Here is a 17,755-nt window from a genome sequence, read left to right as displayed (position 1 = left end):
AGGTATTATATACCAATGATCCCTAAATATTCTTTTCTTCTTCACATGGCTGTGAAGTTGCAAACTGAGTATCCTTTTCAAGGGCTTGTTGAAGCAGAGAATGAAATATACTTATACAGACTAAAATATATGTTAGTATATTCTTTAGAAATATGAAGAAGGCCGGGCGCGGTGGCTCAAGCCTGTAATCCCAGCACTTTGGGAGGCCGAGACGGGCGGATCACGAGGTCAGGAGATCGAGACCATCCTGGCTAACACGGTGAAACCCCGTCTCTACTAAAAATACAAAAAAAAAAAAACTAGCCGGGCGAGGTGGCGGGCGCCTGTAGTCCCAGCTACTCTGGAGGCTGAGGCAGGAGAATGGCGTAAACCCGGGAGGCGGAGCTTGCAGTGAGCTGAGATCCGGCCACTACACTCCAGTCCGGGCGACAGAGCGAGACTCCGCCTCAAAAAAAAAAAAAAAAAAAAAAAAAGAAAGAAATATGAAGAATACCCCCAGCTTTTCACAGTGATAATCTCTGGGTTAGGGAAATGGGTGGGGTCTTTTTAATATTATGTTTTTCTGTAATGATGGAGTTTAAAAATAATTGTAATTGTCTATTACTTTTAGAATAAGTAAAAAAGATACAAAGCATGCACATTCTCATTAAAAATCACTTCAACCTGGAGTTTTGGGATGTCCTTTAAAGTCACCTAGTACTTGCACTTTCCCACAGTCCTCTGTCCAGCCTCTCTCAGTGACCTGAGACAGTCAGTGCGGCTTGGGTATTCCAGACATTTGTCTTTCTGAGAGAAGCAGTGCTACCACTTTTTTTTGTTTTTTTTTCTGAGGCAGAGTCTCACTCTGTCACCAGGCTGGAGTGCAGCGGTGTGATCTCGGCTCACTGCAACCTCCCCCTCCTGGGTTCAAGTGATTCTCCTGCCTCAGTCTCCTGAGTAGCTGGGACTACAGGTGTGTGCCACCACACCCGGCTAATTTTTGTGTTTTTAGTAGGGATGGGGTTTCACCATGTTGGCCAGGCTGGGCTCGATCTCTTGACCTCATGATCTGCCCGCCTCGGCGTCCCAAAGTTCTGGGATTATAGGCGTGAGCCACCGCACCTGGCTCACTTTTTTTTAACCTTCTTGAAACCCCAACTCTTCTGTAATTACTGAAGCTCAGGTAATTTTCCCCCCAGCTCTATTAAATATCAGCTTGTTTTCATTTATCTCTCTTTGTCTTTTGCCCTACTAATTCTGACGTGATTATGTTTTCAGCCTCAACTGACTGGCAGAGAGATTTTGGCTTTCATTCCAGAATGATGTTTCACAGAAAAGTCAACTCTTGTTCCAGGTATGTGATAAACATCTCACTAGTGAACTTCTTGCTGTTTCTAAGCGATTAACAGTTTGGTTAGCAAGCCCAGAGCCCTGCAGATACCTTTTGCCTCCTACGCAAGGAGTAAGTTAATGAATCCCAGGGAGCATGGCCTGGCCCTCTGCTTCCCTTTAATGGTTTCTGTCACCCAGGCCAGGCTGCCGCCACCATGACTCTGCACATTGATGTGTTGCCTCAGGGCAAGAAGAATGCAAATGACGGTGGCCCTCAAATTGCAATTTAAGGATAGCTGTTAGGTTATATCGTCCCATATATTTCTCTTCCTAACCTCCACATTTGAGGATAATGTGCTGTTTTAAGTTATTCTTAGTAGAAAGAATGTTAAACCTTAGGGTGATGGTAGCATCTTGCTGAATTCTGTGTTTTGGAATAAATTAGATTTTTTTTGGTGTGGAGAAGGGAAAAAAGGGGGATCACTGAATGCAAAGACAATTTAATTTTAAAAGCTAGAGTTACCTGGTTCCTGGGTTCTAGATATTTAAAGAATAGCCACAATCAATTATGTAATGAATTGTAGGAGGTTGTCAAGTTGTCATCTTTATTAAGGTGTTTCTTACCAGACATATTCAAAATCTGTGTATTCAGATTTTAATTGCATTTGCCTCTATTGATTAAAATATACTTTCTGCAATCAAAATGGACCTCCAAGATGTAAGGGAAAGAACACTTTAAAAGGCGTTTCCAAAGTCGTCTTGGATTTCATCCAAGGAGCTTTCATCCAAGGATGCTATGTGGCATTCCGGAAATGAATCAGAGACCTGGGCCCTCCATTTCCTTAGAAACAGAAACATGCTGAAGATCGTTAGGGTAAATGAGTGGGACAAAGTACACTCTGCATTTTGTTTTTAATTTCAACTTAAAAAAATGCTGCACTGTGGTCTTGGCTGGAGAAATATCCTCAGCCTGTTCATCTCCTATCCTCTGCCCAAATCAGCTCCAAATTTCACTGACTGAATTTTCAGCTCCTGTATTTTCAGATCAGTTCCTGTATTTTCAGATTCGGCTCTCTCTGTGGTTGTGGCAGTAGCAGTGGTAGTGGTCATGGAGTCTGTAAGACTTACCATTTTAAAACGCCAAAAGCTCTCTTCAGGTTAAATAATCTCTCATCTGATTCTCAAATGAACTCCTTGAGGAAGAATGTTCTGTGCGTCTCTAGAAACCTTAGTTCTACAAGAATGAGAGCTAAAGAAGCTCACCCACGTCCCACAGAAACCACTTCTTCCCTTTCCTGAACAAGAAACTCATGTTCTTCATCTTTGTCTGTCTGTCCAGCCAGGCTTGGAAGACAGGTGAAAACAATCCCATCTTTCTATTCTTAGAAAGAGGTAGGGATGTGATGCTTACATTCCTCTGGCTTTTACTTGCATCAAATGTGGGAGGAAGGAATAAAAGAGAAGAGGAAACTAAAACTTGAGAAAGGGGAAGAAGAGAAAGTATTAGGTTGATGCAAAAGTAATTGCGGTTTTTGCAATTACTTTTAATAGCGAACCCCCGCCCCCGCAAATCATCTAGCAATCTGGCCTCTGGAGCAAACTTGACTAAAAGTAGGTAATAATAGTACCACCCTTGGCTTAGAAGTGTCTGATTATCCCTACTAACTAGTAGAAGACATAGATTTCTGAAGGAAAAGGAGGCCTACCATTGGCTCCTTTTTATTTTTGTAGTTTGATTTTTCTTATTTTTAAAAAGCTTCTAAAAATAGTACATAAATACCTGGTAGAAAATTTGAAATTTAGAAAGAAGTTAAAAGAAGCATGCAAAATATCACCACGTCATATTACCTTATTAGCCAAATGCAACCACCACTAACATCCAGGGAGGGTTCTTGCCAGTATTTTTTCTATTTTTTCCTATGCTTTGAAAAATCTTCACAAGTAAAATCATTCTGTGCACAGAATTTCACATACTACTTTTTGTTCAGTCAAAAATATCTTCTCATGTGTTTGCTAATTCTTTAAACATTATTTTAATGGCAGTAAAATTTGCCATCATATGACTATAATTTATTAATAATTTTCCTAATAAAGGACATTCAGAGTGTTTAGAATTTTAGCCATTATAAATAGTATTAAATAAACATGTTTTTTGTGTGCATAAATCTTTACTTTTTAAATTATTTCCTTAGAATAATCTACTGGAAGTAGGATTACCAAATCAAAGAGTATCATCATTTTTCAAGACTTTAGTACCTATCACCAAGAAAGCTGTATCAATTTATATTAACAGTATATTAATGTCCTATCAATTTATATTAACAGTATATTAATGTCTTCCTGAAACTGACTGAATTGTTTAATGTCATTTAAAAATCACGCTATCGCCGGGCGTGGTGGCTCACGCCTGTAATCCCAGCTCTCAGGGAGGCAGAGGCGGGAGGATAGCTTGAGCCCAGGAGTTCGAGACCTGCCTGGGTAATTTAGTGAGACCCCCGTTCTCCACACTTTGTATTTACTGGTAAGGCTGAAAATTGTTTACAGACTAATTAAACACATTATATATTAAGGTTATTAACTTTCTGCCTTAATATTTGAAAAAATACATCTTCTTATCAGTTTGCTTTTTGTCCTTTTTGCTGATTGTTTATGATCATTTTTGACATATAGAAATTTTACTTTTCTCTATATTTTAATGTATTGACCTTTGTATTCTGTAATTTCTTCTATTACTGTAAAGTATAGAAAATCTGCCTGTATCTAGATAAATATGTAGAAATGTGTTCTCATTATTTAATTTTGCAAAAATATTTCTTTAATTTATTTAGGACTTTGTTATACGGTGTGAAAAAAATTTATTTTTCTCTGATAAGCTAAAAATCATCACGCACACGGAGTTGTTGACTATTTTTTCCCCACAACTTATATATGTATTCTATTGACACATATGCAAGACTATTTTTACATATGCGAGATTATGTTTTGGGCTTTTCTTTCAGCACTTTACTGATCTCTTTGCCTATTCATTTATCGGTAGTTTCTCCACCCCTAGTCCTTTTCTTTCTTTTTTCTTTCCTTTTTTTCTAAAGTTCTTTTAGCTATTCTTATTTCTTTCAACTTAAAAGGTGGCCAAGATGACATACCAGAAGGCTGTCTAAAATTATTGGAGAAAGAGAATCTTTGCCTTTAAAGTTTTAGGTCTTAGGTGAAAACGATGCAGTGTTAGCTCTTGTGTCTATAAAGGGTGGGGTTCATGCTATGACACAGAAAATCAGAAAGGACTTTCTTGACATTTGTAGAAACAGTAATATAAAGAAGAATTAGGTACCTTTTGGTTCATCTTAAGAAAAGAAAATTTCCAGTGAGGAGATTGAGACATTTAATGTTAAAAAGATCCTTTCTCTTCTAGGGCACGAGTAAAGATATCAACTAATCTATCTGTAGAAAATTGCCAGAAACTGTCACAAAATAAAAAATGAGAGAAGGACTGAATTACAATAGTCCTGTTGGGGTTCTACAAGGTGTGTGCCAAATAATTTTGTTTTCTTTTTAAGGCTTGTTAACAGTGGATAGCTTAGGGTGATGGGGTTATAGGTGATTTTTTTCTTGTTCTTATTTAACTATATTTTCATTTTTTTTTTTTTTTTTTTTTTTTTTTTTTTTTTTGAGACGGAGTCTCGCTCTGTCGCCCAGGCTGGAGTGCAGTGGCCGGATCTCAGCTCACTGCAAGCTCCGCCTCCCGGGTTCACGCCATTCTCCTGCCTCAGCCTCCCAAGTAGCTGGGACTACAGGCGCCCGCCAGGTCGCCCGGCTAGTTTTTTGTATTTTTAGTAGAGACGGGGTTTCGCCATGTTAGCCAGGATGGTCTCGATCTCCTGACCTCGTGATCCGCCCGTCTCGGCCTCCCAAAGTGCTGGGATTACAGGCTTGAGCCACCGCGCCCGGCCTATATTTTCATTTTTTTTTGTCAAATTGTATAAAAGCTTTTTTTCTTAATAATGGCCTGTTAATTAACATCTGGAACCCAGTACTGGAAGCATTAGTCCCAAGAAGTGCAAAGTTACAAAAAGTGGATTTTCTATTTCTTCACCTCTTACCTTAATAGACACAGCAACACTAAAACTCATCTCATTAGAAGAGGTTTTGTGAAAATGAGACAGCACATATCTAAACCAAGTGCTTTTGCTCCGAATAAGATTTAACCCAAAATGAGGTTGGGGACTGGATGAAGTTATGAAAAAACTACTTCTTAAAACTGCTATTTCTAAAGCTAATAGGAATTCTTTTGCAGTGGGCTTTTTTTCCCTTGACAACCAACAATTGATACATCTTGCATGTTAAAAAGCAGAGGGCTATAAGTAAGTTTTCAATGGAAATAATTTTTTTCCCCTGTACCTTCCCTTTTTGTGATACAGTCGGCACTATTTTACTGTCTTAAAGATTCCCATTTTACTTTAATGGTCTCTGCTTTCCCCTTTTCTTAGCTCTTCTTATTTTTTATGCTTTTCGTTAGTAGATAATTCTCTCTGGCTGACCAACGGGGACGAGGGGCAGAGTCACGGGCAACATACTACATCTGCGTTAGTCTGGCTTGAGAACAGCGAAACCGTGCCTCCTTCTCGAATTAGTCACTTTAAGTATAAGTGATGGGCAGTCTCTGTGACAATGATTTTGTCATAGTAAGCACTTGAAATACCTGCTGCAATTTTTTCACCGCCCGCCCCCTGTTTCAGTTGGGCAAGTTTATCTTTGTTCTTTAAACCACAAGCAGGCTTTTGCATTTTTTTTTTTTTGCATGCCACGTTGAAAAGAAATAAAAACCAAGTGCCATACACATCAATTAAAGGCATAAACAATTAAGTAATAGTCCATTTCCCCCTTGAATCTTTCATGCTTATTTTCCCTTCTTAGAATAACACTTAAAAGCCATTGAAGCTTCAATGGGACCAGCGTCTCCCCATTTTGTGTGGTGTAGAGCAAGGTGAGGGAGGAGCGTTCAGTATGTCAAGTCTCTGCTGTACAGTGATCTCCACATCCCGGCTTCCAGTGGACAGCCCTGTGAGATGGGGGAAATTTCCTTCCGCTCAGATACTGTCAAGGCCAATGCGCCTTTCAGGAGACTGTCTGAGAGATTTCGAACATTGAAACTGTAAAAAAAATTGAGCTGGACAGATCCTTGCCACCACTTTTGCTGCTAAATATAGAAAAGTTGTCATTAGGTTGCACAAGCAATTTCCAGCTACAGCACCTCAGGAGGGGAGGCGGGTTCCCATCTCTGATAGTTAAAGTGCATAGAGCTGAGCCGACCCTGACTCACGGGTTGTGAGGAACAAGGGAAGGTGGTAGAAGAGTAATAAGAGAAAGGCGTCTTTGTTTTGATTAAATATAATGACATGGGAAGATGTGCAGCTGATGATGGTATTTGCTTACAATGTCATAAAGCATCAATAATTGGTAAGAAAAGGGTAGAAGGAGCCCTACCCCAGGAGTCTGTGCTCAGTTTCTCCTCTACCATTGCTTTGGAAAACACTGTTATATATAGTGGAGGGAGATTGTAAGATATGGAGCCAAACAGGCATGGGTTGCCACCCCAGCTTTATCACTTACCCTGTGTTTGATTTGGAGTTAGTTACTTAACTTCGCTGAGCCTGAGAGTCCTCATATAGAAGGCGTGGGTAAAATAATATTCCTCTCACAGCATCATTAGGATACATGTTAGGAGTAAAGTACATGGCACTACTAAGCGTTCAGCATTTGTTGGTGCCCTTCCCCTTCTCCCCTTTTAGGCAAGTCATTTAAGCTCCCTGGACATCAGTTGCATCTCCCTTAGCAAGTCCTGTTGGTTCTACCTCTGGAATGTATTTAGAATTTATCCACTTCTCTCTATTGTCATTGCTGCCATGTCAGTCCAATGTGTAGGCCACTGTAATGCCCTCCTGACTAGTTTCCCTCCTTCTGTTTTTAAACCCTGTGCAATCCATCTCCACATAGCAGGCAGAGAGAGCATTTTAAAAATGTAAATCACATCATGCTCCTACCCTGCCTAAAACCCTCCCGTGGCTGAACTTAGAGTAAAATTCAAGCTCCTCACCACAGCCTTCAAAGGCCCATGTGATCAAGGCCCTGCCTACTGCTTTCCTTTTAGACTCCACTTGCTATTGCTTTTTTCTTCTATTAATTTTTTTTCTTTCCAGCTGTACTGGCCCTTTTCAGTTTCCAGAACACCCCAAGTTTATTTCTACTGCAGGGCCTTTTAATTTGCTGTTTCCATGGCTTAGAAGATGCTTCTTCCAGATTCTCCTGTGGTTGAAACCTTCTCCTAGGTCAAATGTTTCCTCCTAAAAGTTGTCATCCTTGACCTAGTCACTCTCTATAACAGCCCTAATTTATTTTCTTCATAGCACTTGTCACTTATGTGAAAGTATCGTAAATACTGTTTATCTGTTTATTTTCTGTTTTCTCCCATGAGAATGTGAGCTCCATGAAAAAAGGGGACTATGCTTTTCTTTTCTTGCCATTTTTTGGAGACAGAATCTCGCTCCATTGCCCAGGCTGTAGTGCAGTGGTGTGATCTCAGCTCTCTGTAACCTTGACCTCCTGGGCTCAAGCCATCCTCCCACCTTAACCTCCTGAGTAGCTGGGACTACAGGTGCATACAACCATGCCCAGCTAATTTTTTGTATTTTTGAAGAGATGTGGTCTCGCCACATTGCCCAGGATGGTCTCGAACTCCTGGCCTCAAGTGATTCGTCTGCCTCAGCCTCCCAAAGTGCTGTGATTACAAGCATAAGTCACCACACCTGGCGTGGGACTATGCTTTTCATTGCTGAATAAACCTAGAACAATGCCTGGTACCTAGGAGGCCCTTGGGGAGCATATGATGAATGGATTCTGAATAAATATGTAAAATGGGGTAATAATATCGTCCTGCAAGTTGGTGACTGGATTTGAAAAATCTATGTCCTTTCTATTTTTTTTTTTTTGAGATGGAGTCTTTCTCTGTTGCCCAGGCTGGAGTGCAGTGGCACGAACTCAGCTCATTGTAATCTCCGCCTCCTGCGTTCAAGTGATTCTCCTGCCTCAGCCCCACTAGTAGCTGGGATTACAGGCGTATGCCACCATGCCTGGCTAATTTTTTGTATTTTTAGTAGAGATGGGGTTTCACCATATTGGCCAGGCTGGTCTCGAACTCCTGATCTCAGGTGACCCACCCACCTCAGCCTCCCAAAGTGCTGGGATAACAGGTGTAAGCCACCACGCCTGGCCTCCTTTCCATTTCTAAAGATTCTATGATTCCGTGGACAGAAAGACTAAATCCTGGGATAATTTTAAAGAAAGGCATTAGAAAATTTTTAAACACTCAACATACAGTAACTCATATTAAGTTTGCTAAGTAGAGGCACTTCAGGTATCTGCTTTAATAAAAAAAAATAATAAGGACTTACATTTTGCAAGTCAAGTATTTGTATGTCGAAGGATCCTTCTAACCCATTTAAAAATTTTGTACCTTTAAGTAGCATTGCGATTCTCTGAGCAAACCTATTTAGAGTTTGCTTAGCATGCCCTTTCTTCACAGATCTTGAAAAGGAAAGTGACCCCACAATGCAACACATCTGCTGAAAGAAGTGGCTCAGGTGAGCTCAGGCTGTGTGAATAGTATGTCCTTTAGCGCAGGGAGTCATTCTTTCCACTGTGCTCTGTGCACGTGAGACCACTTTTGGGGCCGTGCTTTAAGAGGGACACTGTAAAGTGGATCACATCCCAGGGAAGGAAGTAGAAACCATGCAAGGAGGAAAAAAAGAAAATGGGAATGCCTAACTTAAAAAGGAGGGGATGGTGGAGACCTGATAGTTGTCAATTATTGGCAGCTCTCTCATGAAAAGACAGACTTGGTGCCATTCCATGGGACAAATTTGGAACCGGTGAGTAGAAGCTACTGAAAGGCAGAGTTGGTCCAGTCAGTGGGGGACATTTCCAACAGTCTGGCCTCATACCTAAGTAAAGCCCTATTTGGAAATATAATGAGCAGCTGCCTTTTCTGGATGTTAAAATTTCAGGCAAGTAAACCGCTAGTCAGCAATGTCCTTCCTACAAGGATTCCTCTTATTGTACGTGGGTAACATGCACACTTCCGGGAAGCTCTCAGTGAAATCTCTTCACACCGCTGGGCACAGTGGCTCACACCTGTAGTCCTAGTGCTTTGGGAGGCTGAGGTAGGAGGATCACTTGAGTCCAGGAGTTCAAGACCAGCCTGGGCAACAAAGAAAGACCCCATCTCTACAAAAAATTTTTAAAAATTAGCCAGGTGTGATAGTGGCATGCCAGTAGTCCTTGCTACTCTAGGTGCTGAGGTGAGAGGATTGCTTAAGCCTAGGAGTTCAAGGTGACAGTGAGCTATGATCATGCCATTGCACTCCAGCCTGGGCAACAGAGTGAGACGTTGTCTTTAAAAAATAAATACAGGCTGGGCCCGATGGCAGCCATTTGGGAGGTTGAGGTCAGTGGATTGCTTGAGTACAGGAGTTTGAGATGAGCCTGGGTAACATGGCGAAACCCCATCTCTATTAAAACCACAAAAATTAGTCAGGCCTAGTAAAGTGAATCTGTAATCCCAGCTACTCGGGAGGCTGAGGCATGAGAATTGCTTGAATCCAGGAGGCGAAGGTTGCAGTGAGCCGAGATCGCGCCACTGCACTCCATCAGCCTGGGCGACAGAGCGAGACTTGGTCTCAAAACAAATAAATACATATATACAGGCACACATTAAATTAAACTAAAAGAGAAATCTTTTTATGTATTCTATGTTGGCTAATATTATTTGATTTGCATCAATAGAGTTCTTTCTACTCTGTCATGTGTGGAATATGGTAAGTCTGCTATTGCTAATGATTTAGGCCCAGATAACTTTGAATTTCAAAAGTTAACCTAGAATCTCAGAGATTCATGGTTTTATATTCCGACTTGGAAGCAAGTCACTGGCCTATTCAAGAGATTTCTAATCTGGAAGGCTGACGGAGGCTACTACTCTTCTTGGTGAACAATAGTTTGTGTTCCAAGAATAACCTTGGGTTTGGGGATAGAAGATAAGAAGATAAGGCTGGAGAGTTTAAGAGTTGTATTAGATCTCCTTTTAATCTGTAGCCTAGGCACTATGTTATTTTCTACCTATGCCTTCCAGCAGGGGTGGCTTATAACTCCAGGCAGAAGCTGAACCTCCTTGGCGACACCCCCTAGCCTGACCCGTCTTTTCTCCTTCTTTCCTTCCTTTGCCTTTCATTAGAATTCCTATGAGCCTTTGAATGCTTAGCATGAAAATGAGCCCATTTTATTTTTGGAACCCACAGAGGCAGCCCTGAGGGGAGTTATTGTGTTGCTTTTAGCAGCTAAACAAAAAGGTGTGAAATCATTTGCTGGCTGTTCTAGAATGGGAAAAAAATAAATAAAAAACTGAGAAGGAAGGTTCAGGACAGTGTGTGGCAGCTTGGACGGAACCTCGTGATGAGGGCTTCTCTGAGACTTATTAGTAACCAAAGTGACTTTGGGAATGTCTGTGCATTTCTCTCACCTTCCCAGGAAGTTACTAGAATAGCACAGGAAGCCACTGGGATTTAAAAAAAAAATGATTGATTTTGCAATACTATTTCCATGTTGCCTTGAAAAAGACTTGAGGAGAGGACTAATTTGAGAAAATTCCTTAAAGCTCTTTGTAGCATTTCTTATACAGGCAGCATGAGGGAGAGGAGAGAGGACTATTTTACCAAGCTTTTAAGCCTTTCAAACAACCAGGGAAGGCTTCTGTGGACAGGTATGTGAGTCTTTCACACAGGCCCCTAATGATTTAAACACCTAACAGTGGTAAGAGGCAAAGGCCTCAAAGAACTTAAGCAACAAGAACTTCTTGTGAAACTTGAGGTTTTTGCCCCATGCTAGTACCATTCAGTGAAAGTCATCTCCTTTTCTGGGAGGCTGACCACCCCAGGTACGTATCTTATTGGAAGAGGATTATATTTTGAAATCTCTCTTCATTAGAAGGGCAACTTCATTTTCAATTGGCATCTTTGACATGGGATTTTTTTTTTTTTTTTTATAATTACGAAATGTTTTTTAAACGACCAAGTATTAACATATAAACATGCAGAGACTTGGTAAACGCAGATCCTTATTCCCCAATTTTCACAACTGTTTTACATTTAGACCAATCTGTTTGAGGTCATTTCAAAAGAAATGTAAGGTTATGATTGTACCCTTCACATTTCCATGCCTCCTTCTTTCTCTTCCCAAAGAGACAAGCCGTGTGCTGTGGCTGGTGTGTGTCCTCCTTCCTGGATTTTTAGGCAGGCCTGACCAAGTAGCCACTTGGCCTAGTGGCTGGAGGATCTCCCCTTGCGGGGGCCAATCACTAGGCCTGTCTTACGAAGGTGGCTAAGCCTTCTTTTTTTCAGTATTCAAGGCCAGAATTACAGTATAGTAAAAAAATAGGAAAAGGCAATCCTCCTTAAAGTACTATTTCGTTAATTGAGTCATCTATAGAATAAATAATATTGATTTCCCCCTAATTGCCAGGAGGTATGCTATGTGCTAAGATATAATGAGTCACATAAACAAGTAGAAACTAAAAACACTGTAATTCCAAAATCTCTCTTAGGGAAGGAACTGTCCTGGTTTATAAAAATTCCATGATAAGCTATGATCTTGAGGATATGAGTGGCAGGAATCAAGAGACTGTTGGGTGAGGAGGATCGTGGCATGAGGGAGGAGAGAAGGAAGGAGGAGAGGAGGAAGTAGGAATCTCAGGGTGGGAGAGAGAGATGGACAAGAGTGGCAAAAAGGACAAAGGAGGGAGATGAAAGGGCATGTGGCAAAATGGCTATGATGAAAAAAAAACATCTATAGTGGCTCAGCTGCTAGAGGATTCTAACAACAAGGTCCTGACAGATAATATTTTTTTTTTTGAGACAGAGTCTCACTCTGTTGCCGCACTGCAACCTCTGCCTCCTGGGTTCAACCAATTCTCCTGCTTCCGCCTCCTATAGCTGGGACTACAGGCATGTGCCATCATGCCTGACTAATTTTTGTATTTTTTGGTAAAGACGGGGTTTCTCTGTGTTGCCCAGGCTGGTCTTGAACTCCTGGCTTCAAGTGATCCACCCGCCTCAGCCTCCCAAAGTGCTGGGATTATAGGCATCAGCCAAGGTGACCAATTTCCCTACAAATCAATTTGAAGTCATTTGTGTTAAGGTGAAGGAAGCCCATTATTTACTACCCATCCTCTTCTTCCCACTGCAGTAAAATGTTCAGTGAAATAGGGGTTTTGTTTTTTTTAATTAAGGGACTGATTTCGTATATATGTTATCATACACATATATAGCGTATACATATATGTGCCATGTACACACAGATGCATATACACACTTCTCTATATAAAAGATATCTGGATAAACTGACACAAATCAGTAAAAAGCAGAAATTCCACACCATAGGTGAGCATGAAAACACAACTTCGGGGTCTCCCCCATATGCTCTCAAAGCTAGGAATTCTCAGACACCCTGGCAAGGTCTTGACCTTCATTTGGCATTAGGAAAGTACATCGAGGGACATCTCAAAGGACAGGGAGAGTTTGTTACCAGAGTTGAGAGCTGAGCTTATTATTTCCTAGGTTTACACTGTAAGTTATAGGGAACACGATTTGAATATGGGGGTAGACTCTGAAGTCACTATTTATCAAACCTCTACCATAGCTGCTCAAATGCTCTTTTTCCTTGCTTCCAACTCACAAACTCTTAACTCATCTTTTCAGATTCTATTTAAATGTCACCTTATCTATGGAGCCTTCCCTGTCCCCCAGGGAGGGTAATTTTCCTCTCCTGAACTTCTGTATTTCTCCAGATATCTCTCTATTACAGCATGTATCACATGGGGTCACATGGCTTTGAACCTGAATACAAGGTGGACCTCATGGCATCACTTTTGAATTCCCATTGCCTAGTGAGACATGTGTCACTTTTGCTGAATAAAACCCGGGTATGTGAGCAATAAAGGGAAACTTGAAAGTGAATGCACTGCTTCAGAAAGACCAGACTTCCAAGCCCGTGAATGGTGGCACCACTGTCCTCCAATAATTTTGTTACTGGTTGCCATTTGTTTTGCCCCTTGTTCCTATTTTGAATAAGAACCCATTGCTCTCCAGAAGTAAAAGCAATGTGATCATTTGTTTGTTTATTTACTCCCTGCACCAAGACCCAGGGTGATGAGGCTGGATTGCACATGGGGCGTGGGCATCAGAAACTGGAAAGTCTCACCCTGCCCAGCCTGTCTGGCTCGTATGCTTGGGCAAGTCACATAGCTCCTGTGGGACTCCGTTTCCTCACCCAGTGATAATGACCGGCTTCACAGGGTGGCTGCTGCAGAGCTTAATTAAGGATTGAGAAGAAGGCAGAAAATACAAAGTGTGGCATACACGCCAATTTCCCATATTTATTTTTGGGCTCAGTAACCTGTGGTAGGAGGTGTTTATGACCTGGAAGAGAAGTCTAGCAAGAGATGTAACTAGCTATTCTCATTCCAAAATGGTTCACTTGGTATTGACTGGGAAATGGGCCATGTCATTCTTGCTTTTGTTTGAGGACATTCTGTGGCCCTTCCTGCTAACTTTCTGGGTATAGCTTGCCAACTCTAGGCCTCAGTTTTCTTGTACAAGGACTTTCTCTATCTTTCCTTTATACTCAGATATGCTGTGATGGCTGAAGCTTTTTCCTTAGTCCCTATACCCTTAAGCCACACTCAGAAGACTGAGGGAAGGCATATGCGTTTGTGAGTGACCCCATGGGGTGGTTCCCTGAGCCAGAAAAGATAGAGAATTATGAAGCCCTGCATAGGTGACACCCTAAATCTGCCTGGCTTTGCAGATCCCGGCCTTTCTTCGAAGTGCTTGGAAGACCTTGGCAGATTCAGCCAGTGTTTTGATCACTGCCAGAGCCTGCAGCTTTGTTGCTAATTGTTTGCTGAAAGAATTGAGCAAAAGGACAACTGGTCCCAAGGCAAGAGTGAGGAGGTAAGTGAAAGACAGAAAAACAAACCAGAAGAGGGGACTGGGTGATTGCCTTGGAAAATATTATTACTAGTACATTTTTTTGTCTTTTAATCACAAAGGCTGTCTCTGCACTAGAACTAAATAACCAAAACTGTTCAGAAAGAGAGAAGAGCCCAGCACCTTATACTCAGCAGATACTGAAAAACATCATGTAAAGTGTTTACTGTTGCGAGAAAAGTACACGTCAGAGGATGCCCATTATTGATATAGAGCCTTCTCTGTACCCTGGATGAGCATGACCAGGAAGTCACCCTCAGTTGGCTGCAGCTGTTTTCAGAATCTGTGGGATCACACCCCAGAGGCAGTTGAGTCAGCCGCAGGCATCAGGTGAGGAGGAGGAAGAGTGAGACAGCTATTACAGGCTGCCGGGCCAGGTGGCTGTGAAGAGGTGTGGGGCCACCAAGGCTTATATAAGGAGGATGGAGAACACAGGCCAAAGGGGAGGCTGTAATGCTGACTTCGATTGGCTAACTTAATATGAGGCAGACTGAGGGAGGAGGAAGAGGGCAGGAGAGAACATGCTTTAGAAAGCATGACAGTGTCTCATCTGTTTGCAAGCGAACACGTAGGTGCCTTCCAAATATGATCCTGAAGAATGTGCAGATAAATGAAAAATCTGATATACAATAAACCACATACCTCTTTATGTCTATATATGAACATATTTAAGAAGGCTGGCTTTAGTAGAATATGATGCATATCCTAATTATATCAATATTAGATGCATTGTTAGTACCATTTCTCAACTTCATTTTAAAAATCACTTCAAGAAAATACAAAAAATAATTCTGAAGATTTTAACCTTAGGTGCCCATAGATCATTGTCTTGGGAAACTGCAGCTTTTAGAAATGCTGGACATACTTTACCCAAAGCATTATAACTGGTCTCCCACAAGCCTAGGATAAAAGTTTTCCAAAGAAACGCTACTACAGAAAAATGCCACATGCCATGGATTAAACACTGAAACCAGCTAATCACAACACATGAGAGCAAATGTAGCATGTTCGGAGAAGTACAAATATGTTGAAACATGTCTGTCATGAAATCTGATCTTAACAATCCTCTGAAGACTAGCCGTTTTGCAAAGAGAACTTATCACTAATATACCTCACAGAGGAGGCCTCAGTTTCTAATAGAGTTAATTTTATCTCTTTTGATGATGGAAACAAAAGACACCCCGGAAACATCCTCTTAATTCTAAGCACCACCCATCCTTTTTCAGCGGGGAGAGGTAAGCTTTCAGTAATTCCCAGTGTGTCTTATATTGAATATATAGAAGATGGTAAAGCAGGGCCAGGTAATTCCAACACTTAAACTGCTATTTAACCATTCGCATATTAAAGGAGTTTACATGGATTGTCAGCTATCAAAGAGGTTTCTTAATCTATATCCCACTCTACAGTCAACGCTCCTCACAGGTGCACTTGGCCGTGGGGCACTCGTAATCTCAGAAGCTGATACAGCTGCCAAGTTCAAGTTGCCATGACTCTGAACATAGTATAACATTCCCATTCCAAGCCAGAGCCCGTCACTTTTGTGGCTGTTCAGATGAGGGCCCTTCTTGGTACCACTCTGACTCACATACACTGGCTGCATTCATGTAGCAGGTGAAGGACTTAAGTGTCACTAAGTTGGTTTCCAGTTGCTTCCAGGAAAAAAAAAAAAAAAAACCGGCATATAAGATTCTTGCTCCTGACACCTGGCACTCTCCCATGGCTGCCGAGAGAAGATCCAGCCATTGCTGTCTTGGCTTCAAGTGCTGCCTCCCACACACATATTGAGGGGCTCTGCAACAAACAGAAACCTAGGGACATTGACATTCTGGGGGCACGGTGTAGAAAAAAACACTGCATGTGTATCTGAAAACTCTGCCAAGCACGTCAGCCCTGACATGCCACTTCCTAGCTCTTCTAACTTCAGAACATTCTGTGTTAGGAGTTGCTAATCAGTCCAATATCATATGTAGTTTAACGGTGTTGAAACATATCTGCAAGAAAGAAGGCCAAAAGGAAGGGCTCCTCTACTGCTATCTTCTGCCAAAGATCTGATCACTCGTGACAGCAGCCCCTCACTTTGCCCCCGGGGTGTTTTCTCCCTGTGTTGTTTTTGGGCGTGTTTAATTTGGATTGAGCATCCATGGAGCTGTGTAAACACTGAGGTCCCATGAATATTACAATATTAAACAGTAGTGCTAATTACCAATAGACCCCTCAAAAAGCAATCAAATAACAAACTCACCTTAACTTGGCCTTTGTATCTCTGGCAACCAAAAGCTCAAAATGCAGTTCTGTCATTTTTGCACAGTCATTTACCTTGACACCCTCCGTCTGCCGTGGAATCAAATCTCCATGTATAAAAATAAACCTAGAAACTTTCTGTTCACACGTTTTGAGGTATGTGCACCAAATGACACACTTTGGGAGGTAAGCACGAGTCATGGTAACTGACCACATCCTTTATCTTTTCATCCTAAGACTTAGCAGAACTTTATCTTTACAATAAAATGGCCTTTAGAAGTGGGTATCACCAACTTCAGAATGCGAACATCGTTACTGAGAACAAGCATTTTCCTTTTAAACAGAGAAACCAACAGCCATGCACTAAAAGGCCTGAAAAAAAAAAAAAAAAAAAGTTGAGCTACCACAAAACAAACAAATATTCAGCTTGGTTTCAGGAAGCTTAGAGAGGATCAAACAAGGTTTTCTCTATTGAAGTTGTTCGAGAACATTTATGGTTATTTCAGCTTCAGTTTCTATTTACGCTGCTGGCTTTTATGTCTCGACCTCAGGAGGGCATTCCAACTTCAGGTTAACTCGCAAGTAGCTTCAGAAAAGCTGGCCTGAAAATCCCACCCCCAGAGTGGGGGAGGGGAAAGTACACTGGTTCACATTGGTTTCCAAACACCGTTCAAACCCCTGCTTGGGACTTGAGTCGAAGATATCTCAAAAACTGGGGAGAGAAATTCCACAGAGAGAAGGTGAGAACGGTACTCATGGTGTGAACATTCCTATAGGGAGACTATCTCTTCCTGTGGGATGAAACCAGGAGAAGAGAGCACCAATTTGCGGAGCCCTCATGAAGGTTTCCACTCAGGAGTTTGCAATTTTCTGTTGGTCCCTAGGGAGGAAGATTAGGTACATGGTTGAATTTTCAAGCAAATTAACTTCCAGAATAAAGGAGGAACTATGCCAACCCCTTGCAAACAATAGTTTTGTTTTATAAATCTATTTACTTTTCAATTCTTCATGCCATTTATCCTCATAACTATGTTTTGGTTGGTATTTTTAATCCCCCTTTGATAGATTAGGAAATTGAGGTTTAGAGATGAAGAAACAAGCCCAGAGTTATACGA

At 41.4% G+C, this 17,755-nt stretch overlaps 1 protein-coding gene across 1 annotated transcript in view; it reads right to left on the bottom strand.

Annotated features, from left to right (window-relative positions):
• RORA (RAR related orphan receptor A) overlaps window positions 1-16,660 on the bottom strand; it is a 164,657-nt gene extending 147,997 nt beyond the window's left edge. The window contains exon 1 of the mRNA XM_030931486.1: window positions 16,642-16,660. The gene's annotated coding sequence lies outside the window, so the exon portion shown is untranslated. The remainder of the gene's footprint in view (window positions 1-16,641) is intronic.
• Between the last annotated feature and the right edge of the window lie 1,095 nt (window positions 16,661-17,755).

The sequence above is a fragment of the Rhinopithecus roxellana genome, chromosome 5 (assembly GCF_007565055.1).
Source record: "Rhinopithecus roxellana isolate Shanxi Qingling chromosome 5, ASM756505v1, whole genome shotgun sequence".
Taxonomy (NCBI): Eukaryota; Metazoa; Chordata; class Mammalia; order Primates; family Cercopithecidae; genus Rhinopithecus; species Rhinopithecus roxellana.
The sequence above is the reverse complement of the archived record's forward strand: the minus strand, read 5'-3'. Positions and strand labels throughout refer to the sequence as shown.